General features: G+C 39.0%; 1 protein-coding gene across 10 annotated transcripts in view; it reads right to left on the minus strand.

The window, feature by feature from the left end:
* Positions 1-25,920, minus strand: part of CALD1 (caldesmon 1) — a 246,248-nt gene that overhangs the window by 123,551 nt on the left and 96,777 nt on the right. For 7 of the 10 annotated variants that reach the window (XM_080391500.1, XM_080391498.1, XM_080391494.1 and 4 more), the window contains one exon: positions 578-668. The exons of the other annotated variants lie outside the window; for them this stretch is intronic. The gene's annotated coding sequence lies outside the window, so the exon portion shown is untranslated. The remainder of the gene's footprint in view (positions 1-577; positions 669-25,920) is intronic. 10 annotated transcript variants of the gene reach the window in all.

Here is a 25,920-nt window from a genome sequence, read left to right on the forward strand (position 1 = left end):
TTATAAACACTTCCTCTAAATGGTTTGTGAGCCCTCACTTATTCTGAAAGTGAAAGAACAATGTCTGTAAAAAATGTCTAAGTCTTACACATTGTAAATAGTTAGTAAACATGGTTACTTGAACTCTCACAGACTCCTCAAAGCCTGGTGTGCTCTAAAAAGGACAGAAGACACAACAGGATAGTAACACACCAACACATGACCTTAACATATAGCTATTAAACGAATGGCCATACACCCACAAAATGATTACTGCAAAACTCACAGATTTTGATTTGAAGATAAAGTTCAAGATTAAATCCTTTAAATCTCCTATCAGTTCTGAACAAAGTAATCTCTGGTGACAGTGGTCCCAGAGGAACAGGAGTCAAGGGTTTGGCTACAGAGTTGTCCACTGATTTTCAGAGGGATTTAGATCAGCCCCCAAAGAAGCAAGCAAGCACACAGGGGAAAAATAAAATCCAGTCTAAAAGCCAATAATAAAAAAATAATTAAAAAACCACCAAAACAATATAGAAAAAAACTTCTGAATACCATAGGCAAAGAAATCTGAGGTAACTACTTTGATCATACTCACAAGAAGACAGAGGAGATATTCTGAGCTTTTTTCACTTCAAACCAACTGCTGATAAATTCAAAATGATGATTCCAGAAAAGAGAGGTGATCACTGTACAGAAATAGGAAATAAAGAACATTGTTTAGCAATGGCATAATTATTGTACACTCTTCATTTTTCTTTGGTATTCTTTAACAACACAACTACAAATGTTCTTTGAAGCATGGAATAAAACAGAAAAATCTTGCAAGAGACCAACAAAACCCACTATCAACAGCTCTGTAAATTAAGTTTGACAAAGCATAATTTGATTTGCCAGAATATCTCAGTCACTCACTAAAACCTCTTTAAGATGTAAACCTGATACAGACTAAACTAAACATTCTCTTGTAATTAGTAAAGGATGGACTAAGCAAAGTGTCAGACCTGCAGTGAGTTTTCACAAGAGAGCAAGGTTTCCAGAGTACCTCCCCTAAGGATCTGTAATGAGACCTTTAGTATTCAACATATTCTGCAAAAGCAGATGAACAGTGGGAAGACAAAGTCTGTAGATGCTACAAAACTATTCATTATAATAAAATCTAAAGTCAATACAACAAACTGGGGAAAGAGTTCATAGTAATACATTTCTATAGGCAGACTGAATTCAGTGTTCATAAGTAAAAGTACAGGGGAAAAAACTCCTATATCTGTATACACACAGCAATCAACTCTAAAGGAGCTAATAACACTCAGCAAAGACATGCTCGAGTCTGAGGAAGAGCTCTCTGAAAATATTCACTGACTAACCAGCAGCTGTCAAAAGGCAAGTTAAGAATCATTAGGGGAAAAATCTAAGTTCTGTCTAGGTCATATATATAAGTATATGGTATATCTATGTTTTCAGTTTTGCATTAAGTTCTGTTTACTTTTTCTCAAGAAGAGCCACAGGAAGAGACACCAATAATGATCAGAGCTATGGCACAGTTCCTATGTAGGAGGCAATCAAGAGTACAACTCTTCCATTTGAAAAAGAGGTGATTAAGGGAGCATAATAAGAAAGGTCCTGAATGTTTTTTAAATAGCAAATGTCGTTTATTGTTGTACAAGAACTATGATTCAAGAAGGAATTAAAAAAAAAATAATGGAAGATAGTTTCATCAGATAATGCGATGTGATAGTCTGGATGTGACCTCTAGCTTAGAAAGTCCCAAAGCAAAGATTGCCAGACTCTGGGAGAGCACATTAAAGGAAGAGCCATTCCACACTCAACTGCTTTCACCTGCTTTACTGTAAGCGACCGTCAAAGTCAGAGATAGGATACTAACCTAGATGGACCCTTGGTCTGAGCTGATGTGATAACAATTCTATATTGAACAGATGAAAGCAGATGAGGCAGAACAAATGAGCTGCCACACTTATACAAAGACAGTGCAACAATTTGTGGGTGATCTAGTGGAAACTCATAATGGATACCAGGAAATACAGTAAGAATGAGCTTCATTGAAATGGCATACTTTTTCCCCTGAAGACTCACTCTGCATTCAGCTACCACTTGTATACCACTGGTATACAGACCCACCAGAGTGAAAATAAAAACTGCAGGCTTTCTTCAGGGAACCTTGCAATGGTCCATTCTCTTTAGAGCCAAGAACCTTCACACAGAACACCCTGCTCCCAACAGAGGAAGTGGGTCTTTTTTAAAATTAACAAAGCTTATTTTCAGTAACTTTAAGATCATAGTGTGGGGCTGTTACTTGCATTATTTTCTATTATTCACTGGAAGCTCACAGACTTTTGAGGACTTTTGATGTAAATTACTACTCAGCAATTTCAAAAACAATTTTACAGTCTGGCCTCTAAGTTTTACAGACACCTGTCAGCAATTTTTATTATTGAAAACCCTGGGCTGGCCAAAGCCAAGACTTTGACTTACTCCATTAGAAGTTTCAGTATTAGATTCAAAAGAGATCTTAAACCCCTTTTGATGCTTAGCGCTCCTATGCACACATCATGCGGCAGAAAAGAGCAATGTAAGAGGATGTCCCTAATCATCAAGGTCTGAAATGAGCAACCAAGAGCTTCAAGTCACCTTCCTCTCACTGGTTACTCCTGCTTACAGTAAAAGCAGACTGGGCTCTGTCAGTTCACAGAGCCCCAGCTCATGAACAGCATGAAAGCCCTAGGTCACTGAATTAATTCAAACTTTTTCACTAATTTGAAAAGCTGACTTTGACTATTTCTGTTGTTTAGTGTGCCCCACTTGACTCTCAGCAGGCATAACTTCATGATATTCAGATCATACATTAGGACAATCCTGGGTCTAAACGTCTTTTTCTGCTTCAGAGTGATGCTCTGTTTCAGTTCCTTCAAAAATTTTTTAGAAATGGAGACAACCCCCAAAAGATTTTCTTTTTCTTTCCCACAGTCACAAGTCCCTCTTCTGCTATTCTTGTATTTGTTCTGTCCTAAAGCAACATTTTTCTGAACTGAGCTCAACCTAATTTGTAATATCAATAAAGTGATTGAAATATGCTCTCTCACTATTTGCTATCCAAAAGTACCTCTATCACACCACAATTCCATTGTGAGCTGACTGTGAAGGGCTAAGAACAATTTAACAAACAGAAAATTTCCATACAACTTCAACATGAAGGAAGTTCAGGTCCAGGTCAAAAAACAGACTCCATAAATCTAAACCCTCCAATCTAAGAAACATTACTAGGGTTTGGACACATTTTGAGCTGTAATCTTCAGTGGTAAAACTGACATAATTTTTACTGATTCTTCAGTCCTTTGAATTCCCCTGACCATAAATATTGGGTTCATGTTCTGCTCTCATTCATGCAATGGCATTAACAGCATTGCAGACCTAGGCACACACCCAGCACTGCACATGCAAACACACGGTGGAACTCAGTTTCCAGCTAACATAGGTGCTAGATTCTCAGCTAACATAGGTCAGTATCCATTAAATACTATTTTAGTAACAGAAATGCTTTCATCAGAAGTTCTTGCAAATGCTTTTATCAGAAATACTTTGTGGCTTAAGAAATGAAGAAGTTACCATCTTGATTATGGAAATTAGGGAAACTAAATCACATTCAAGGACATTCACAGAAGCTGGACCTGTGACATTTAAATGTGGGGTTTGGATTAAAAGTATTTGCACACACACAAAGAAAAGCATGGTTTCACTCCACTTTATTCTGTTAATGAATTAGGTTCCATTAAACCAGGTAGCTTTGAACAGAAATAAAGTTATGGAGCCCAGTTATTCAAAACTATGTGCTGCAGGTGCTTAATTTTCTCCAATAGCTCAACAGCTAGGGCCACGACAAAGGTTCAGATCCCATCTCTTCTTGCAGGAAATTTAGTCTAGATCTTTCAAAGGACACTCTAGCACTAGGATGTTCCACATCCTTTTCTACCATTGCTGGTGCTAAGGATATAAGGGGAACTGTAACTCACTGAAGATCCAACTACCTCTGTATACTGTCTCTGTCAGCGGCAAATACCAGATGCTTGGGGCAGAACATAAAATAGGGAAAGCATACAATAATGCTTCCCCCAAATACTCTACAACAGCTTGTAATTTCCAGAATGCCTGAGTCAAAGGTGGAATCTCTATATTTACTGATCTCCATGGCAGCTTTTTTCCATTATTATTTCCAGTAGCTGCCAACACTCAGCAAAATCCCGTAACAGAGTCCCACAACTTAATTATGTGAAGATATAGCTCACACCGGACAAGTAATTAAACCTTCAGACTGACACTAGGACTTAGCTCTGCCATTTAGCTGTGGTATGTATATAGGAAGTATTCCTCATTGCATCACATATAATGGAGCAATCCCAAATTATCCAACAGCAAGGTGGTTAAAAAGCTGTTTTGGAAACAACACACCTGGGTTTCAGTCCCAATTACATATTTAATCATTTAAGAAAACAGAACATCAGTAGGAGAGAGTGGGCGTGCCATAAAGAATAGTTGAAAAGTGCACCTTACAGTTCTTTTAGACAAAGGAGGTAACCCAGCCTACCTAATGGGTTCTGAGTTAGTAATCTATTAGATAAAAGAAGGATTCCTCCCTCCAATCTTTAAAAATAGCAATTCATTTCACAGAATCACAGGCTGGAAGGCACCTCTGGAGATCATCTAGTCCAATTCCTTGCTCAAAGCAAGCTGCCCAGGATCATGTGCAGATGGGGTTTGAATATCTCCAAGGATGGATACTCCACAACCTCCCTGGAAAATCTGTTCCAGTGTTGATCTCTTCAGTAATAAGATTTTTCCCTACATTTAAATGGAATTTTCTGTATTTTAATTTGTGCCCCTTTCCTCATGTCCTTTCACTGGGTGCCACTGAGAAGAGGCTGGTTCCGTCTTTTGTTGTCATCCCTCTCATAGTTCACAGAGTCACAGTGTGTGACAGCCATAAAGCGGCTGTTAAACTCTAATTTCATTCCAGTTACAGCTAGAAATTTTTACCCATTGATTTCAGTATTGGCTCTTGTGCAAATTATTTTTTTCCACTGAGTCATGAAAATGAGAGCAGGAAACCACCTTTTAAAAAAGTTATTTATGTGAAGTATTCCTTTGTTTACACATTTCTTCCAGAACCCCTTTTCTGCTTTTGATTTTTATGTTGTGAGGGTTGCCATGTTTATTTACTTAGGAAGACATGACAGAGAAAGCACTTAAATAAAACTTTACCTCAGGTGTGCTATGCACACAAAGAAGGTTTTTCATTACAGTGTTTGGCAAACAAGTGTTGCCAACAGAAGAGAGGAACAGGAAGACTCAAACTCATCCATTACTATTTAAAACAGGTACCCAAAGAATTTGTTTTCTAGGATGACCTAAAAAGAGGAGGTGTGTTGCCTTCTGTAAACTGCTCGCCTAACCACTTACAAGCAGCTTATCAGTACAAAACATCAGCATTCAAAGTAAATAAAAACACCCCTCATGCAGCAACACACTTCAGAGTTTAATTTTAAAAACATAGTCAAAGCACATTGACTTCAGCCTGAGCACATATTTACACACTCTGCTGAACATGGACAGTTTGCTGTACCTGAGCTCTACTTCCCAGCCATCTCCTAGTTAGCAATGGGTTCTATACAAACGGCCGGACAAAAAGGTAGTTCTTACTCCCAAAGAATTTATTATCCAGGTACAAGAGGGACGAAGCTACCCATTAGAAATTTCTGATCTAATAGTTACTCTCAATAAACTTAATATAACATTATGTTATATATGCTAATATACTATTTTTAAAAGGGTTTATAGTTCAGGTACCATCTTAATCCCAGCCGTAGAACGACCATTAAGGCACAGGCCACAGATCTTCAAGGAAATAATTTCGTCTTTGAAACATGTAGCTACATGTATATATCATTGTTAGTTTTCAAATGTTAGGAAGCACTCAACCATTACAGCTTCATCTTTCTGTGGCCTCATTTGAGGAGGACTTCAGTGATGCTGAAGAGTATCAGAAAGTACAGATTGATAGGGACAATATGAGCTGGAGGAAGAAGTTTCCCACCCCATCCTATTTTCTTGTTGAACCACACTGGCTGCATTACACAGAGGGCTGGTAGTCCTGATTGGCCAGATGTGCAGGGTCTGGAGGTAAACAGCTGGGGAGAGGAAAAGCATGCCATCAGCAGTGCCTCTTCCAGCCCAGCTGCAGAATGTATCAGAATTCTGAAAAGCAGGGAGGAAAGAAATCCTCCTCCAACACCCACCCATCCTTTGCAGTTTCCCTTCTTGAGGGCCCGCTGGGTCTCAATTTCAATCCATTCCCAATGACATGGATGTAGCAGTACCCAGAATGGTTCTCCAGAGCGGGACTCAAGGGCACCCTGGGCATACCCCATCCCCTGTACTAAGCTGTTCAATTAACGTTCTTAATTACAAATTTGAATCAGAGCTTATCATCATGATCAGTTTTTAAAATAAAGCCAGACAGCCTTAACATTAGGGGAGAAAGTGTGTGAAAAGGAAAGATTTGTATCTTCCCTCAAGCAAGCTGCTAATATCCTTTCAAACAACAACTCATTTAACCTACAGTTTCAGAAAATGACATATTTCTTCTCCACCATCTTAAGATGCCAGTTAACCTTACAGTGACCTCAGCAGTAGAGCACCCTAATACTTTGGAGAACAGTCACCCCTCTCACAGACACAACAATACTCCCTCAATAAAAGTGACTATCTTCTAGACGCAATGGCCACCCTACATAGAGGCTTTTATTCTGCTCATCATGGCATAAGACAGGAAAGGAGGAGAACTGCTTCCTGAGGTTAAACACAACCAAAAGGAGGATTAGATACATCTCATACCAAGTGGAAGTAGATTGCAAGGTTTTTGCATGGTTATTCTTGAAAGCAGAGGTTAACAAATAAGTGAAGTTATGTGTGCATCTGAGATGATGTGGGCTGGAACATCCTCCTCAGCCATGCAAATATAGCACTTGCTTCCTTCTTTGGCCATGTTCATGCTACTAAGCAGAAACCATTTGCTAACCACACAGCAGTGGCATTCATATTAGCAGAAAACCAGACTCCTTGTCTCTTCCTGCTTTGATCAGCAGTTACTGACCACAGGAATAAACACACAGGGTTGTGTTCTTCACTTGCTCCATGCCGAGCCTGCTGCTCTCGCATGGACATCAGTGGCAGCAAGAACAGGCTGAGCCTGTCCCAGAATAGCCATTTGTCCTCATGTAAACCTATCTTCCCAATAAAGCTGTGCAACAGCAATGGAAAGACAATTCAAGAAGGGTTTTCCCCTTTCAAGTTGTGATCTGGAAGAACAAACATATTAAAATTTAAAAAACAAAGCTTGCCATATCCCTTCTTGATCATCTGGAGATTGAAAATAAGCTCTGCTACATCACTGGCAGTGGATACAGGCATGTCTGCTACACAACATGCTACTGAAGGAAACCATTTACTGCTAATAAGAAATCCCAAATTCCTTGCAAATTCATTGTCCCTTTCAGAAAAGGGTTACAAAAATCCTAGAGCTCTAATCCAAATTATTAATAATCCATAAAGAATACTGCATAATACTTCAAAAAATAGTTGCTTGCAGCAGACAGCAAATGGAAACTGGCTGCTTTAAAACATATTTTGACAGCTGTTAGCATCATTCAACACAACAAATGAAAGAATTTGCTCAAAATAAGCTGAGTAGGGCAGCTAAAATAAGTCTGAAATAACAAAAAGGTTGTCTCTTGTGGAAGCTCTGATTTTCTCCTCTCCTGTGTCTTCTTCAGTTATTGAACGTAAACACACTGCTGGGGTGGTTTTCAGGAGAGAGGACGCTGCAGGAAAAATTCTCCAAGCTGTATCCTTTCCAGGGAAGTTTAATTAATGGTATTTCTGAGAAGAATTCTGATTGACAGGATTAGTGCCAGCACTAAAAGTTACTATTTGTGGATCCTGGAGCTCACAGCTCCCATAAAAATAAAGCTGTTCAGAAAAGAGCTTTGTGCAAATGAAGGCAGTCCCTCAGCACTGAAGGTTCACATGAACCTCTTCTGTGGCTTCCCTTCACATGGGTTTTTCCATGGAGATGGGATAGCAGAAAGTCCCTGGAGAGCACCCTCCCCCGGGTGCAGAAGGTTGGATTCAAGTTTTCTAGGTTAGCCCTTGGGGAAGGTTTCTATAATGAGCCAAAATAAAACTTGAAGAATGAATGTTCCCAAACTTCATGGAGGGGAACATTTGGTTCCACTTTTTTTGCTTTGGGATTTATTTCAGATTTGTACTGAATACCTGTTTCATTTAGTTTTCCAATCCATACTGCCTTCCTACTAAGATAATCTAGTATTCTCCTAGTGATACTCAGCCCAAAACGCAATTTCGCTGCTCTAATCTCTTCTAAAGACTTGGGACAAATTACTAAATTGACCACAAGCATTGTATTTTATAATTATCATTATTATTGTCAAATCTTTCAGTACTAACCCAGGTAAATCATCTTTTAGAAGGGGTAAAGCATTACACGCCAAAACAAACTGGAAATAAGTCAATGCTGCTCTATTGCAAAAGCAAGGGAAGGACCACAGCATCCCAGTTGACACAGGAAGCACCCACCAGTTTGCTGAACCATCTCCCAGAAACTGTGAAATGGAAGAAAAGAAGAAAAAAAGGTGATTCTTTCCACTCACTCCATCCCTCTCAATCACCTACCTCAAGACAGGATAACAAAGTAATTCAGATACAGCATTATTACCAGCAATTTTCAGACACTTGATTTGCATCATACTTTCACTTTCTTGCCCTATATTTTCCCTGCTCTTCTGCTTTCACATCCATTGTGCCTCCCCCACTGTACTGGTCTCCAACTTCTTTGGTACTCACTCCTGCTCACATTCTTTCTACACCTGAATTTAACCAATTTCTTGCCCCAGATCATATTGTCCGGCATCCTCCTACTCCTTATTGCTAGTCTCCTGGTATCCACTACCTCTCAGTTTCTTGTCCTGATCCCATAGTTCATCATGACAGAAAACTTTATCACCTGTGAAGCTTATCACAGAAAACACCTTTTCTTAAGTAAGGTATGTGTTCAGTTTCACTATGGTCATTTTGGATCAAAGGAAATATTTGCAAATACTATGAGGCAGTGTCCTGGTTTCAGCTGATATTGTAAATAAATTAGAAGTCTTGAATCATTTATTTAGAACTCTCAGAACAAACACTGTAAGGCTCACAGTAGCATCACAACAGATGTCAACCATTCCATGTATTATGACAGATACACCTTAGCACAGATTGGAATATACCATCTTATTTATATTTCACCTGTTTATTCATTTCTCAAGCAACAAACAACAAAGGAAGAACAAACTGGTCCAGATAAAGTAAGAGTCATCATATAAGTTTTTCCAGAGATCTTCAAACAGTGTCAAATCCTTTTTGAGCCTTAAAAATGCTTGAATAAAATTATTTCTTCAGATTATAATTGTTCGCATTGACTTTCTGGCTTTTAACTGAGGCAAGACGAGCAAAGCTAAACTTACACAGAAGAAAAATACCATAGTACACCAGAAATTCTGCCACTTATTCAGGAATAACCAATGCAAATAACTTTTTTTCAAGTGACTATAGTATATATGGAAAGCTTGCAAATCACTAATTGCAAAGACTGTCCCTGTAGTAACTTTATCGGTGATTAATACATATATCTTCTTCCATGGTCTGGTTCCAGTGACCCAAGAAACCACTACTTTTATTCTAGCTACTACATTTCTGTCTGGGAGTATCTGTAGCTTTGATGCTGTCAGCTCCCACTGCTGCTGACAATGTTTGGTATGGATGACTGGTACATCAACCTTTAAGGCTACAGCATTTCTATTTCAAATTTAATTAGCTGAAAAATGCCTGTAGAAAGTACCAGATACTCCTGAACATTCAAGGGCCTCTAAATGTCCACACAAAAAAATTTAAATTTTAGTCCACTCAGGAAACCAGATTGATTGTTACAGATGGACATCATCTTCTTCACTATATAAGTAATCAGCCCTGTCACGACATGCTGAGAAATGCATCATCACCCTGACTTCTTCCTGTTCTGCCCCACAGACAGAGGAAATGAAGTTACTGGAAAAGGCAAGGGAAGCATGTATATTTTCTAACTTTTCACCTAATGTGCAAACACAAAAAACTGGCAGTTTGCAATCGATCATCTAAAGAAAAACCACCAAGTCTGCTTGTCAACCTTCAAACACTACCTGTGTACTCAGTGATACCTGAACTTCGCCAAACTCACTCCATTTATTTTAATGACCTACAACTCATAATTCAATATGCAGTTTAAATCTCTCCTCACTTGGCAACCATATAAACAGCAAGGAATGTGCACATTAAAAAAAAAAAAAAAAAGTTATCCTGGTTACACCTATTACTTTTCCAAAAGGAAGTGCATGCTCAGGTACTGTAGATGAGAATCTAGATGACTGAGCCCCAGCTACTTGTTTAGACTGTTGGCCTTGCTTTCAATGGTAGGAAATATTACATAAAATCCATGAAACACATACAAGCTAAGTGCAAATGATGAAAGAAATCAGCAAGGGAAAAGAGGCCAGAGAGCTGTTGTGATGGAAGAATAGCAGCTGGGAAAACTGAAGTCGACCCAGCTATGTTATTTTTTAATTAAAAATAAACATGGGCTTTGTTGCCAAGGGATTGGTTAGCATTCCATTTTAAAAAGAAAAAAATAAAGGAATTTTGTTTTACTTCATTCTCATTCCCCTCCTAACCTCCCTCCCCTCTTCTTCCCCCTCCTTTCCCCCCCAAAAAAAAGTATTTATAGATTTTGTAGAAAAAACAGTCATAAAATTTAGGTCAGTATGCAGCACCCCATAGAACCACCTATTTTTAAAGCATTCTTTTCCTCTCATATGAATGCCTCCTTGATTAAAATTAGTCAGAGTATCATTTTAATTTTGTTAATTATTTTGTCTTCAGTGCCGGCCTCCTTGCTAGCTATACAAGTGTGCATGACTGCACAGCCCGAGACTGCATGTGTGTAAATTATAAAGGCCCTCTTTGGACAACCCTTTTAATGAAGGTTTCAGACAACCCACATTAACCCTTCCAAGAATCAAGTACTAATGCAGCTTTTACTCATGCCTGGATAGGGGTTTGTCCTCGTTTTTATGGAATTTGCTTGTGTCCAAGACCACTAGAGGTCTTACACTGTTTCTGTGCAGTCCTCACTTCACAAACAGGAGGGTGAAGTCATTAGCAGAGAAAAACCAAAGAATCTAAGACTCAGTTCAGGTTTTTCAATACATTCCAAGGACTCAAAGGCTAACTACTTTTAAAGGCCGACTACCTCATCAGTGCCTCTCTCCTATGTTTTTCATTCATCTATCTTATACATTTCTTGTGTGCTTTTATTGTGCCTGGCCTCAGAGAAGCTTTCTGCTACAGAGGTCTAAACCATAGACCAGCCTTATTGCAATTATTTCTCCACACTGCTTCCACATCACATTTCAGAATACTGTCTTGCTTAATCAGCTTTTACCTTCTCTCTCACCATCTGCTTTACTAGTTATTTATATTTTGTTTAAGATGTTTTAGGCCATAATTCATATGAAATGCATATCTAGAGGTAGTTGCAAATGTTCTAAGACACATAAGAGCTGATGGGGCAAACCTCCTCCAAAAGAGATCAATGAAACTGAAATTTGCTATAGAAAGTATCTGTTCTGGTTGAATCAAAGATCTATCTAATAATTAGTCATTGAGCTGACTGGCAGGAAAAGAGAATTCAGGTGAAGTAAAAATACTTGCATATACCTCCTGCATCTCAGGAGTAAGTACCATCATGCCCAGCAAGTCACCAGCCTAAGGGCTGTTCTGGAGAAGGACTCACTTGCATCTATCTGAAGTCATTCCAGTTTGCATTTAAAAAGTCCATTGACAAAGGGAATAGAATATTTAATTACTTATTCAGTGGAGAGCTGCTCTAAAAAGAGAAAGTCCTGACCAGGAACGGTACAGTACAGGATGGTCAATGCACCCACATTTCAACAGGAGAAAGACCCAACTTCCATCCCAGCTGCAGAGTGGTATTTTACCTTCAATCTTACAAGGAGACCTAGCCAACAGATTAAACTGGAAGTGTCTCCCTGTCTGCTTTTCTACTTTATGAGGTCTTTCTATGCACCCCATCACATCTTCAGAAAGATTCTGAATTTGTGAAATAATAAGCTGCGACCAAGACAGAAATAATTTTTTACCCAGCTCTGGTCAGTATCTGCTGACTCACATCCAGATTCCTCTAGTATTTGAATCTTCCATTGACTCCAGAAAAAATTTGTGGTTGACCACAGAACATAAGGTTAGCTAACTAAATAGCATAATGCATATTATTTGTGATGCAACAGTAAGCACAGGAGAAAGAATACTGGGTTGCAAAACATTTTTCTTTATGCTTTGCATATTTTTTGGAAGAGGAAAGAAAACCGCATTAGGCAAAGCAATGTATTTGTTTTTTCTCAAGGACATTGGCTTACAAAGAAATGTTGCTGCAACTAGTGAGAGTTCAAGCCATTGTTGCCCAAACCATATAAAAAAAAAAAAAAAAAAAAAAACCCAACCAAACAACCACACAACACTAAAAAGCCTTTGAAACTCAAATGTTATTCCTCATCCCAACCAAATGTAAATAATTCAACAGCTCAGTGACCAACAGTACACAACAGAGAATGACTTTTCTGGTTAATTAAGCATCGAAGCAGAGCTGAAACATTCCATAAACATTAATTTGCTTTTGTAGCAACACAAAATTGGATTCAGCATTATAAAATAAGGGCTGGAGAAGAATAGCTTGGCACTAGCAGAACCTAAACATGCTATGCTTCAGCCTCCTTGAGTTGTACACTGAATTCCATGTAGGAATAGAACTTAGCTGAATTAAACATGGTCGGAGTCTTGGTTTTATCTTTCAGATGGTCACTTGCTGCTTCAGTCTGAGTTGCATGAAAATAGAGAAGACAGAGAGGCTTCTCAGTTGAACTCTTCCTTTTCCAGATAGGGTGACAATTTGACTATCAAAACAGGAACTTCCTAATTCTGACTGCTGAAGGGGATTCTATTATACTTCCTACAGTATTTTTGCTTTCTTCAAGATCTGCCACAGCTCAATCTAAAAACCAAAACAAAGCAAAAGCTTTAGGAGGTTTATTCTATTGCCTGTATAATGGCAGGTGGGTACGTGTTATCACAGAAATACCGAGGAGGATAGGGAAACCAAAATGCAACTCAAAAACACAAATGGAAGATAAGAAAACCTGCCTAGTAGGAAAGAGTTGTAATAAATCACTTAAAAATGACATCAGCCTTTTTATTCAGAAAAGCAGTCATATCAGTGAAGAACCACTCAATGATTCTGCCGTGTTTTAAAAGGCTGGGAGCCTCTTCTTGTCACATGATAATAGCACTATTTTGTCTTTTAAATCTTAGACCAAGAAGCTAGGGCACAAAAAATGCAAGCGTGTGCCAAAATGGGCAAAACATTTAAGACCATCCACATGTCCCATCTTCATCTGGCAAACAGAAAATGGAATGCTATTCACAGCCCTTTGATATTTCTTTGTTTCTCATGGGAAACTAGTTGATGTTGTCTATTGTCAGCTTTCATTGTTAACAACACTCATGTAGAGTTTATTAATTTTATGTCTTGATGCCATTTGTCCAAAGCAACTTTCCTATAAGGGTCACATTAGACTAATAAACAGCAAAATATCATATAGACAATAAGATTCGTTCACTAGTGGAATTCAAGATGACTGATGTTTAAATTTTATGTACTTCTTATTTCAAAACAAAACCCTCATCAGCCTCAGGATTTCCTTGATGTTAAAAATGTAGAAATATACAAACCTAAACAATAGTCTCACACTCCACCAATTTTTCCTATCATAATATACAAAAACCACAGTCCAAAGAACATTCCCATTGGAATATGCTCCATCTTCCTTTCCTGGTCCTGTTGAACATCTGGGAATGAGTAGTTTATATTCATATATATATGAAATTATGCCTACCTACATTCATTCAATGGATGCCAAGCTTGACTTATTTAGCTGGAATGGCAGAGCCCTACTCCATCAGAATAAGTGTCACATCATGACAATGACATTAAGTTAGCACCAGTTTAGTTTCATTTGTTTTGACCTAAGTCAAAGAGATGAACTCTTATTTCTACAGTCCCAATTCTTTTTAAACTATTAGGCCACCCTATCTATTACAATTTGCATCTACTTCATGCAGACTAAAAATAGCATTACCACTGGTAGTTGAGTGAAAGGAACTGACAGAAGGGATAGCTATAGAAAGAAGTCTGCCCTATGTTTTAGATGAAAAATACACCCAAAGAAAAAACACAGGGAAGAAAAGGGGACATGGAAAACTAAAGCGATGGGAAAGAGAATGTTAAAAACAAAGGAAACGCAGCAGTGATACAGAAGCAAAGAAGATTAAAAAGATGGGAGAATGGTCGGCACAGAAAGAATGAGACCAACCTGAGAAGCAGGTACAAGTTTAGCAATAGGCTTGTGCAAGGTCCGTTACACTAGAGGCTCAAAGCAACTCTTACAGGTCCTCCAGTTTAAGGTTGGGGTTTGTTGCAGCTACATGGTATGACATTCAAGACATTATCACGTTATTCTTTTATATTTACAGTATCCTCAGTGGTGCTTGTCCCCTCTACAGACACCAAAAAGACAGATGATCTGCATTGCTTGATTCTGCATCTAGAAAAGCAGCCCACACACCAATGGAGAAGGAATCTGTGTTGATTTACTGTCAGATAGGACTGCACAAAAAGCCTTATGATAACAAATACTTTGTGCAGCTGGGCTTGTTCTATCTATCTTTCCAGAAACAGGAGATTAAAAATAGATAATCAAAGAAGGAGACATGAGAGAGAGAGAGAAAGAACACGGGTTTGAGAAGTTAGATGGCTTGTGCTGTAGCTCTGAGTCTGATCTACAAAACAGCTTTTGTCAAAACAATTAGATTGTTCTCCTCCAAGCCATTCATCATCTCAGATATTTTTCTAATTTTGACTTCTACCCACTAGAGAACAGAAACCTTCTAAATAATTATCATCTAGGGATTCCTTAGCTGGAATTTGGACTGGCCTACATAATTCCTCCAGATAGTGCTCCTCGACTTTTTCCCATAGACCTTGCTATTGCACAGCAATGCCTGGAATGCCAGCTCCATGCTGCAGAAATTAGCCTTCTGAGCCATAATGCCAAATTCAATCACTTGACAGCAAGGCTATGAAAACTAATAGTATAGTCCCACTTCTGTATGTGAGCAATAACATGTTTCTAAGTTGAATTTAAAGGGGAGGGGGGCAACCAAGTAAGTAATTATGAGGTTTTCTAAGGGATGTTGGATTAGCAGTCTCATAGAATGGAGTCTTTCACTGACCTACAAAGCTAAAAGAGTACCGGTGACAGCAGTGACAGCTGCATCAGCCCAGTTAGGCACAAACTAACTTCCAGTTAAGGTCTGCCTACTTTTGATTTTCCATCCAGGGGGACAGAGTGGGACAGTAGCTTTAGTGATCCCTCTAGTAACAAGCCACTGATTCCATGCCATTCCATTCCATGCCATTGCTCTCTATATGTCTATGGGAAATCAAAAGAACTACATCCCAGCATGAGAGGAACATGGTTGAAACTCCACACAGGGAAGGCTTCAGGTAATACACTATCTCTTCCCCTGGCTAGGTTTGTATGGCTTTTTGCAATACACAAGCACGAATACATCCCTAATCACTTTTAGTCAACATTCAACCACAGTAAAGTTTTTGTTTCTATGACATGCATATGATTTCCCACAGTTTTCAGTCTCACAACAGACCTATGAAGAAAGGAGTAATTTCTGTTCTCATTTCTCATTTTACAATAGGCTGACTGTAACCTTATGTGGGGGGCCTCCCAGTGTATCAAACAGTGAACCAGCTTTTTTTTTTTTTGTTCCTTTTCCATTTGGTTTCCTTTGGGGGGGGGGGGGGGGGGGGGGATGGGGTGCAGGTGGCAACTTTCCCTGAAAGAAACAAATTCTTCATTTCCTAAAAACACAAAACTGGTTTCTGTCAAATTCTTTCAGTAGTATTCTCTGAAAAGGGAGAGAGGGAAGTGAGAAATGTGGCAGAGGGCGATAAACTGCTGCCTTCCCTAGAAATAGCAGTTCTGTTGCTGTCGACTTCCTTGTTTGCACCAGGAGCAAAGCACACACGCAGATTGAAGGGCCTCTTTATACATTCATAAATGACATCCAAACCATTAAAAATAATGGGAGGAAGAAGGAGAAGAGAGGAAGTTTCAGACAAGCCCCAAGTATTGTCTTGTTCTAAGCATACAAAACAGCAGCAATATCTTTGGTGCCCTATTAGAACTGCAAGTGGGATCCCCTGTGCTTGATAATTGACCAAACATCTGTGAAGATCATACATGGTAAAAAATTTCTAGATGGTTAATGTAAAGACCGATTTATCAACCTGCAAACTGTGCAGCTTTCTCACTTCAAGATACAGCTAGTAAAATTTCAGACAAGCATTCATGAGAAAGCTGAAAAATTGTGTATAATAAAAAATTTCTACTTATATACCACAGTCTTAAGGGTTCTTGCCTCACTGGGATTCTTGAAATCAGGACACAAGACTTAAAAAGTATCCTTTTATCTACTTTCTTCATTCTTTTAAAGAGGAAGGTATTCCTCGAGTGTATTCAGAAGCAGTATGTGGTATGTACATCTACGCTCTGACACGAAATCTCAAGTCTTCTTGAAGTATTTGCACCTCTTCCACAAGGTGTCCATGGCCTAAGACTCATAAGCAGACCAACCACTTGCAAACCAAGCTCTCCCATTTTTAGGACAAACACTCAAAAATGACTGAATTCTCAGGGGTGCAGATATCTGTGGACTGAGCTGTCACTGTTTTCAAACACCTGCCTCAATACAAAGACCGTTTGGTTGAACACAGCAGCTTTGTTTGCTCTCTCCTGCTGTCGCACGCATCACCTCTCTGATATCATGTCCACAGCCAAGTAATCATGGACCACACCAAGTAAACTTTCTTCCTAGAGCAGAAAAGAAAGCAAGAGAAAAAAAAAAAACACACCAAAAAAACCAAAAAAAAACAAAAAAAAAAACCAAACCGAAAAAAGCACTGCAAAAAATTTCACCAGTTCAAAGTTCAATCTCGCCTTTACAACTGCAGCCTTTGGCTGATGCAAACAGCTTCTTCTAGGAAGAAAAAGCTGCGCTACTTCAATGAGAGGTACAATTCTGAACAGATGCAGCTAAGCCTTTACAAATCCCTGGGTAGACATGGTTATTTCAGTTTGAGAGCTCAGAGTGTGACTGGAAGTCCAAACACTTTGAAGATGACCTAAATCAAAGTAGCCTACCCTTCAACATGGCAACTTTCCCTACTTGGAGTTCCTTCCACTTTGAAAGAATGGATATAAACCAGCCTCCCAAAGCAATGCACACTGTTCACTAGATCGTGTGAAGCACTGTTTGGTTTTGTTGGGTTTTTTAAGTAGAGAAAAACGAGCTTTTTTTCCTCACGTCTGCTGGTATAGCTTAAAAACTTGTTATAATGACATGGTGCTGGGTGACTACTTGCCTACAGAACATAGAAAGTCCGCTTCTTTTTAATTTCAACGCAAAGGGACACCACAGCACTGTGGTATAAGGAATGTGTGGTGACACATGACAAGTACTCTTGTACCCACAAGCATATGCCAACAGTGGGATTTTCAGTACGTTTGATAATAAGACTGTACACTAAAATAAAAGTCATGTGAGAATTCTGTCTCTGCACTTTCTGCTACCTCCCCCACCGTGCTCATTAGTGCATCAGAAGATTAGCTCTGTTCCCTTTGGGATACCTTTATGTGTCCCATGTGAAGGTGGCCAGCCCAGCTACTTGAACAGAAGTCATTTCAAGAATGTAGGTAGTGAGGTATAGCTGAAGCACCACTCAGCCTGAACAATACAAACTACCATGGCCATAGCTGCAGCTGGTCCTCCCAGAAGAAGAAATCCTGGGACCACTCTGTACTAGAAAGGAACTACAGCACTGTTCCTGTTGGATTGGCATGAAGCATAAGAACCCATTTTGATTCTCTTGTTGCAACAGTTCCCCCCTATTATTTCCTCTTTTATGAAATTCCCAGCACCACACAGACAATACAACAGAAGAGGCTTGTCACATGCTTTGCACAATCCAAAGACTGATTTTCAACCTCCAGATTATAACTGAAATTTGTCAACAAGACAATCTGAAACTCCATTTATATACTAGCATCCCCACTGGGGGTATAGTGATCTACGTATTATAATATTCACTCCTAGTAACTAAGAGAACAATCCCTGTTTATGCTTATAGATGGCTGCATCAAATAATCAGACATTTTAAAGGAGACCAAAACCAGGGTAACTGTAGAAGAATGGCTGCAGAAGTGTGGCCACAGAACCCCTGAGGGTCTGCACAATCCAGGCCTGGAATTAGAAGTGTGCTGAAGTTAACAAGAAAGTAACTTTGATCTATTCTTGAATCCTGTTGCAAAACCAAGAACAGGAGGTAGATAGAAGAAGTAACAAACCACAAGGCCGAGACATAGCTGACGCAAATAGCTGCATGAATAGAATGCTTGTTCCAATCATGATTAAGCTTTGAAAGCATGATAGTGTATTTAGGCTATATAAGAAATGTTGGAAGCTAATAAAATTGAGCAAGATGCATAACTCATATTGAGTAGTTTCTTGACTCCGGCCGACTCTCCTCCCTACAGGTAACCATTCATAGAATCATGTAGGTTGGAAAGGACCTTTAAGATGATTGAGTTCAACCTACTTCACCAGAGTAAATATGGACAAACTCTCAAGAGTTTTGTTCTGGATGCAGAAATGCAATAGAAAGCAAAACACAGGTAACGTTAATATTAAAAATTAATAAACAAGCTACTAAGAATTATCAGGGTTCTAGTCATAAACTGTTTATAATGGGATAGAACATATTCTTTAAACAGAAATCAGCATGTTAATGGGTTTAGTCACCATGACTAATAAGCAACACTATTTTCCACTGGTACCTGTAAGATATATCATACTTATTAGTAACTGGACTGTAACTTCCTGTGATCACCTCCTAGCCCTTTAAAAAAAAAAATTGGAAATAAAGTACTAAAGTAGTTTTAATGGACAAGCTTTGATCACAGAGCCCTGGAAGAGGTTCTTCAAGATTGCAGCCCACTCTTGCCTTGCCCTCGAGCTCCAAAATGAGTTCTGACAGACAAGTATTTGGCTTGGCCAACATGCATGTTCCTAGGGAGACACAAAATACAGATTTCTGGTTTTCACCATAATATTTGGCCATAATAATGCCATAAATACAAAAAAAAGAAAAGCCATAAATAACAGTTAAGTGCCCTAGCCTGTTAAGTTTTAATAGGATTTATGTACCTTGTATCTTTGAAAATTTCTTTGAGACTGTCTATTGCCTTCAACAAAGACTGAAAAGAATCAGGTTTGGATAACTTAATTTTTATTCCCAGTTACACCCGCTTGCATTTAAAGATGACATAACACTCCAAGCATGGACAAAGTAGACTATTTTTTTTTAGGTTATTTTGAGATCATGAGAGCAATGGATGTTGTTTATCTCAACTCTAATAAGGTTTTTGATACTTGTCTCTCATCATATAACATCTGTATAGACAAACAAAGAGATGGATTGAAAACTGGAAGAACTGTCAGGCCCAGAGGGTTGAGATTAGCCTTATGAAACCCAGTGGGAGGCCAGTCACTAGTGGTGTACACCAGGGTCAACACTGGGACCAATAATGTGTAACATCTTCATTAGTGACCTAGACGATGGAAGAGTCCACCCTCAGCAAGTCTGCAGAAAATATAAAACTGGACAGAGTGGTTGATACACCAGACGATTGTGCTGTTATTCAGATGGACCCCAACAAGCTGAAGAAATGATTCAACAGGAACCTCAAGAAGTTCAGCAAAGAGAGGTCAAGGAGTCTCCATCCGAAATCCAACTGTACACAAGCATGGGGAACTTACTATAGCTGACCCTACTTTGACCAGACAGGGGTGGACTACAAAATCTCCAGAGGTCCCTTCCAACCTCAGCAGTTCTGTGATTCTGCATTTACAGTACAGTTTCACGATAACTATAAACTCATACATGTTACAATATATGTAACACAAAAACACTATGTGCAAACATACAAAACATACTATCTTCCATAGCATAAAGTACGACAGGCCAGTTCCTTAGGTAGTAACTTCTCTGTGGAAACTAGTCCTACATATTCAATCTGCATCAATTGAGGTTATGAACAATGCACACTAACAAGGTTTTGTTCTAAAGAATAAGTCTTGATGGTACCCTGACAAAAATACTTGTCAGAACAACTATTTTTCGCAACTCAGCATCCTACATGGAACTGCTCTAATTATTGCCTTAATCAACATCATAACTTACAATACAGCTTGCAATTAACATATGGTAAATAGCATCTGCCAATTATACTATCATGTGCACTGTACATCTGATTCCTGTTTTTGCTGGAATGCAGCTATTTGTGCTGGATCTTGTCCAGGGTCTCTGCTTTGGCCTCTAATGCTCTTTGGATGAGCAGCCCTCAACTTTCTGCTGCAGTTAAGTGGAAGACAAGATTCCTGCACATATGAATTAGGTCATAGATATGAACCTTGAAAGGGGGTTCATTAGTCATTTTTAGAGCTCCACTACTTTAAAGTAGAAGAAAATAAATCACAGAACACATGCACTTCATCACTGCATACTGTCATCACAGACAACAAAGTTAAATCTGTATTAATCACACATAATCCACTATTTCTCCTTTTGTTCCCTGTCCACCCTTTCCCTTTTCTTTTTTTGCTAAACTTCATGGCCTAGAAAGAAATATAGACATTTTATGTAATTATTCAAGATCACATCTCTACTGTTGCTGAGTATCTTCTATGGATGACTAAGGATTTACATTTTCCAGGGCCACCTATAACTGCTCAGCATCTGTCAGGACTGGATGATTTATCTTGACAAATAATTAATCAATTTACTATTAATGATCCTTTTCCTCATATGTGCCACTTTCTCTAGAGCAAGGATTATTGAGTAGCAACAAGTGATTGATTCAAAGTTGTATACGCACATAGGTTAAAGACTTGCCCTGTGCGCAGTTTTGCACAGAGCCCACAGCTTCTGCTCCATCAGATCTGCAAGACCCAAACACAGAGTGCTCAGCAAACCATAAAGCAGAGGTATCAGATGTGAAGCCCCCTAAACCTCTTGCACATTAGAAAAGTAGAAGGCAACTAAGAATTCTAAGCAATGACATAATCAAAGCATGAAGAAAAACAGAACGATCTTACAAGTTCCATAAGTGTTGCTTTGGCTTTCCAAAACTAAAATCATTCAAAGGAAGAGACTCCAAATTTTAAAAAGCACCATAGAAAGAGTCTCTACTTTTACCTTCCTCAGTAACTCATGCTTAGAGTCGCAGAACAACCTTTATCAAAAAGATTCCACCACTGCCATGGGTAACATTTATATTTAGGGTCCCAGAGGAAGAGACAGCCATTTCACCGTTATCAGACAAGCTACAGAAAACAGTTTGAGCCTTTAAAAGACATCCTTTTACCAGAAAAGCTGTTACCCAAGACTCAAGACAAGACTTATCTACCTAACTCTGTCACATTATTTGGGGAAAGGTTTTAAGGTGAGGTTGGAGGCAGGAGTTTGCCTCAGTGCTGCTCCTTCCCCTGCTGCCCTTTGATTCCCAGCTGGTGAGATTTTAAGTCTGGAGGTCTTGGAATGCTTTTCAACATAAACAGTGCTTGAGCTCCTCACAAGTGTGGTTACGAAACTGTTAATACAGATAATAGAAAGTGGTTTGGTTTCTTTTCTCTGGGATAGATTAAATGTCAATAGAAAGTCAAAGGAAGCATGCGAAATTTTCCACACTAATCTACTGCCTGCATGTTGCAGAGTCAAGGTCCATTATGAGCAAATGAGGCTTTGCTTCAGTGTAATCTATGTAATGCACATAGCAAAGGTTTACATGCAATGTTCCATCATATTGTTCTTGTTGCTGTCAAATACGGAAAGGGAAGAAAATGGAAACATGATTCAATTAAGTCATTTTCCTTCCCACATAAAACCTCAGGCTGGGGTGATGTCAGATTTCACAAGCAAAACAAGTTTGAGTGGCAGCAACATTTGAGAGGAGGAAATCCAAAGGAAATGATGTTCAGCGGTGCTGATGATTCAACAGGCAGCATCCCTACTGCAAAAGCCATAATGAATCAAGGTCTTTGTGTGACACATGGCTGCTGGGGAGCTTTGACTTTCATAGAACAGCGGGAAGAGTGCATAAGGGCTATACTCTCTCCCATGCCAAACAAATCCTGAAGGGACTATATGACGGGTTCCCTTACTCTCAAGGCATCCAGCATCCTGCTGATACATAAAAATCATATTGGTCTAGTAACTGCTGTAATTTCTGACAGCTCTTAATCATATCTACTAAATTATGAATCATGAATGAATAAAGAAAGAAAAACAGCCCTTAGGTCCCTTGCATTCTCTTACTGGAGTAAAAATGGGAAGGGTGGGCATGAGGTCCAGTTATGCTGGCATTGTGCCAGTTGGGATGTTGCTTGTGCCAGGGAATTTCTCTGCAGGATAGCTGTGGTTGGATTTCATCCTTTTTTGCACCAAAGTGGACAAGACTGGGACTGAGAACATAGTGCTCAGTCTTGACCTTTCATCACTGCTGAAAGTCCCACTGTAATTTTCACAAGAGTAGAAGTGCTTGGGAAAATGAAATTCAAGTTCCCCTCACTCTACATCTGCTCTATAGATGATGCATGCGTACCCTACTTAGGCTTATGAGATCCTGCACACCAGGATTCATCTGGCCATATCAGAACATAACTCTGCTGCCTTCCCCGTTCCTCCACATAGTCAAGAGGGCTTTAGTAAAAACAGACTGGAGAGTTCAAGACAATCAAGTGGAAAATGCTTTCCCCTCATTTTGCTCTCCTTGCTCCTGACTTGCTACTATTTCACATGTCCTGCTATCCAGCACAGAAGCCTCCATTTGAGGTAGGATGTGGAGAAGACGATGGAAAGGGGACAGGGGAAAAAACTGACCCATTTTTTCCCCTTGCATATGACTTTTTAAGACAGACAGGTGAGGAAGGTACATGGCACCTTAGCTGATGTATTAGCTACTGTCATTTCAGGGTAACCTTAGACTTGGAAAGAAATGCAGCAAGCTTGAACCACATTAAAGACCTGATTTAGCAAAGTGCTTTGAAACACATGCTTACAGTTAACCATGTGCCTAAATGCTTTGCTGAATTAGGACCTATGTTGGTAAAAGGGGCAATTGATTAATGGCTTCTGACAACCACCAGAAACTAATGAGCCACAGACCTCCACTTTTTCCTCCAAATGACGGTACTTAAACCCAAAGGAAATTTCATTATGGAAACAGAAAACACTTATAAATAAATCATACATGTCTCCTTTGCAAATATTAATTTTTATCTGCATTTAGTGGTAAACCCAAACTTCCTTTCGTATGGTAATCGGAGACAGTGCCATTTGCCCTGTGTAACTGGTTACTCATTCAAACCCATAAATTTCTTTCTAGAACTGCATGGTTTATGGAAAGCTCTGTGAACCCAGCTAAATCAACCATGAAATATGCAACATCCAACATACTAACCAAAAGATTGCCTGACTGCAACAAACTTCAGGATTAATCACACCAGCACTGTACGATCCATCTAGAAATTAAGAGTTTGGTAACACGACATGCTGAGACCTGCTTCTTGCTGAGACACGTTACAGGAGCAGGTCCCAGGGAATTAACACAAGTTACTCAAGCCCTCCCACGTGAGAGATGGAAAAGGTACAAAACATCAAGAGGATAACCTTGGTCCTCTAAGATGCAAACCAGTTCTCTATTTGCCAAGATACACTCCATCATGGAAGTGTTCTAACTGGCCATGTGTTTCAGCTGACTTCACTTTATTTGTATTTAGAGACAGGAAAATCCTGTGGCCAAGGCACATCCATAGGAGCTGTAATATTCAGGTCTAATGTCAACCTTACCTAAACATCATTAAACTACTCATCTTTTTTATCCTAGCACCATTACTATTGAAGAGCACAGACAACACTTCCAGTTTGACAAAAGCAATCCCTTAACGTTAGCACAGTGAGGTCCTGTTCTAACGGATAAAGTTAGCAACTTTAAGATCATAAATTACAAAACAAGAATACTAATATCTTATGAATTATAACAGTGAGACCTCAGATACCTAAAATGATTCTCCTTTTTTCCATTTTTACATGTATATTTTAGTCATCTGAACCAGATTTCAAGAGTAGACATCTGCTATATAATGAAAAATAGCATTAAAAGTATACTATTGGTGCCACACAGCAAGACTTTAAACAGGTGTTTACAGTGCTTGAAGGACAGAGATGGAAGTGGCCTTCATATAAAATGTGAAGTGCAAGCAGTTTCTTTCTTTCACACATTCTTTCTTGAAAGTGCACTGGTTAACCTGTAATTCTAAGGATAACTAAGGTAGCTTTGAATTCATATCTGGCTGACCAGTTACACTTAGACTGAGTTTTCACAATCACTAGGTTTGTGCACAAACATACGACCAAAGCCTGCAGATCTGATCATCTGTGATCACATTTTTGTCCTATTAGCTTATGGAGTTTGCACTAGCATTACACCTTTGTGCCTGTTCTGTGACTGCTTTGCGAGCAAAGGCAATACCTAATACACCAAAAATCCTGCCAGTGTAAAGTTAACCTGTCAGTTTGTTTGCTAGTAACAGGAATCAGCAGAGAGGTTTTGTATCACAGTTGCATACAATATTTGTTGTCGATTACTAGGAGCCCTAATACACAATTTACTTTATCACTGAACACATGACTTGTGAGATGGGGACTTCAGCTTCCATAATTTTATTTAAATGTTTCTTGAATATCCATTGTGGTCTTTTTGTAAGAAACAAACTCTTAAAAAGTCATCTCTGAGAACAGAAGTGACACAACTAATGTGCCTGAGCCTTGGAGGAATGATCAAAACCTATCAAGTCAGTGGAAAGAAATTGTTTCAGTTCCCTACGTTTGGATCAGATCAAATATGCTTGAATGTTGCCCCAGAGGAAAGGGCGGGGAGGGAAAAGGAAAACACTTGATTTTTCTTCATAAGTCTACACAAATAAGATACTACATTACTAAATAAATGCTCAAAGTGTTTCCACTCCTGTTACACTGTGGAGAGGAGAAAAAGTATTTACCTTTGCACAACAGACTGTTACCAATACGTTTATTCTAATTCAGAGCCTGTCCCAAAACCTACTTGAAAGCCCGTTTCATGTTCCCATGAATTTCAATTAAGAATTTGTAAATATGCATAATAAACAAATGGAATTTTATTAACAATACCTAGCACTCGGTTGAGGTCTATGTCCCTACCCCAGTAATGTGCACAAGATACTTCTAGGTTCAGACAGAAAACTTTCAAAGCAATTTCAAAAAAGACAGACAAGGTGATGAGCTTAAAACATATGTCCTTATTTATTCAGTGCATGGGAAAGTTTGAAACAGCAGTTATTTCCTATTCCTAGGACAGCAAAAATCCACAGCGTATCAGTTATCACCCTAAGAGGTAAATTTTGGTATTTCTAAAGGTGAATACTGTAGCTAGGTAGTCATCAACACAAGAAAGCTTATCGCTTTACTAAGTC

This window comes from Falco punctatus, assembly GCF_963210335.1.
Source record: "Falco punctatus genome assembly, chromosome: 6".
Classification (NCBI taxonomy): domain Eukaryota; kingdom Metazoa; phylum Chordata; class Aves; order Falconiformes; family Falconidae; genus Falco; species Falco punctatus.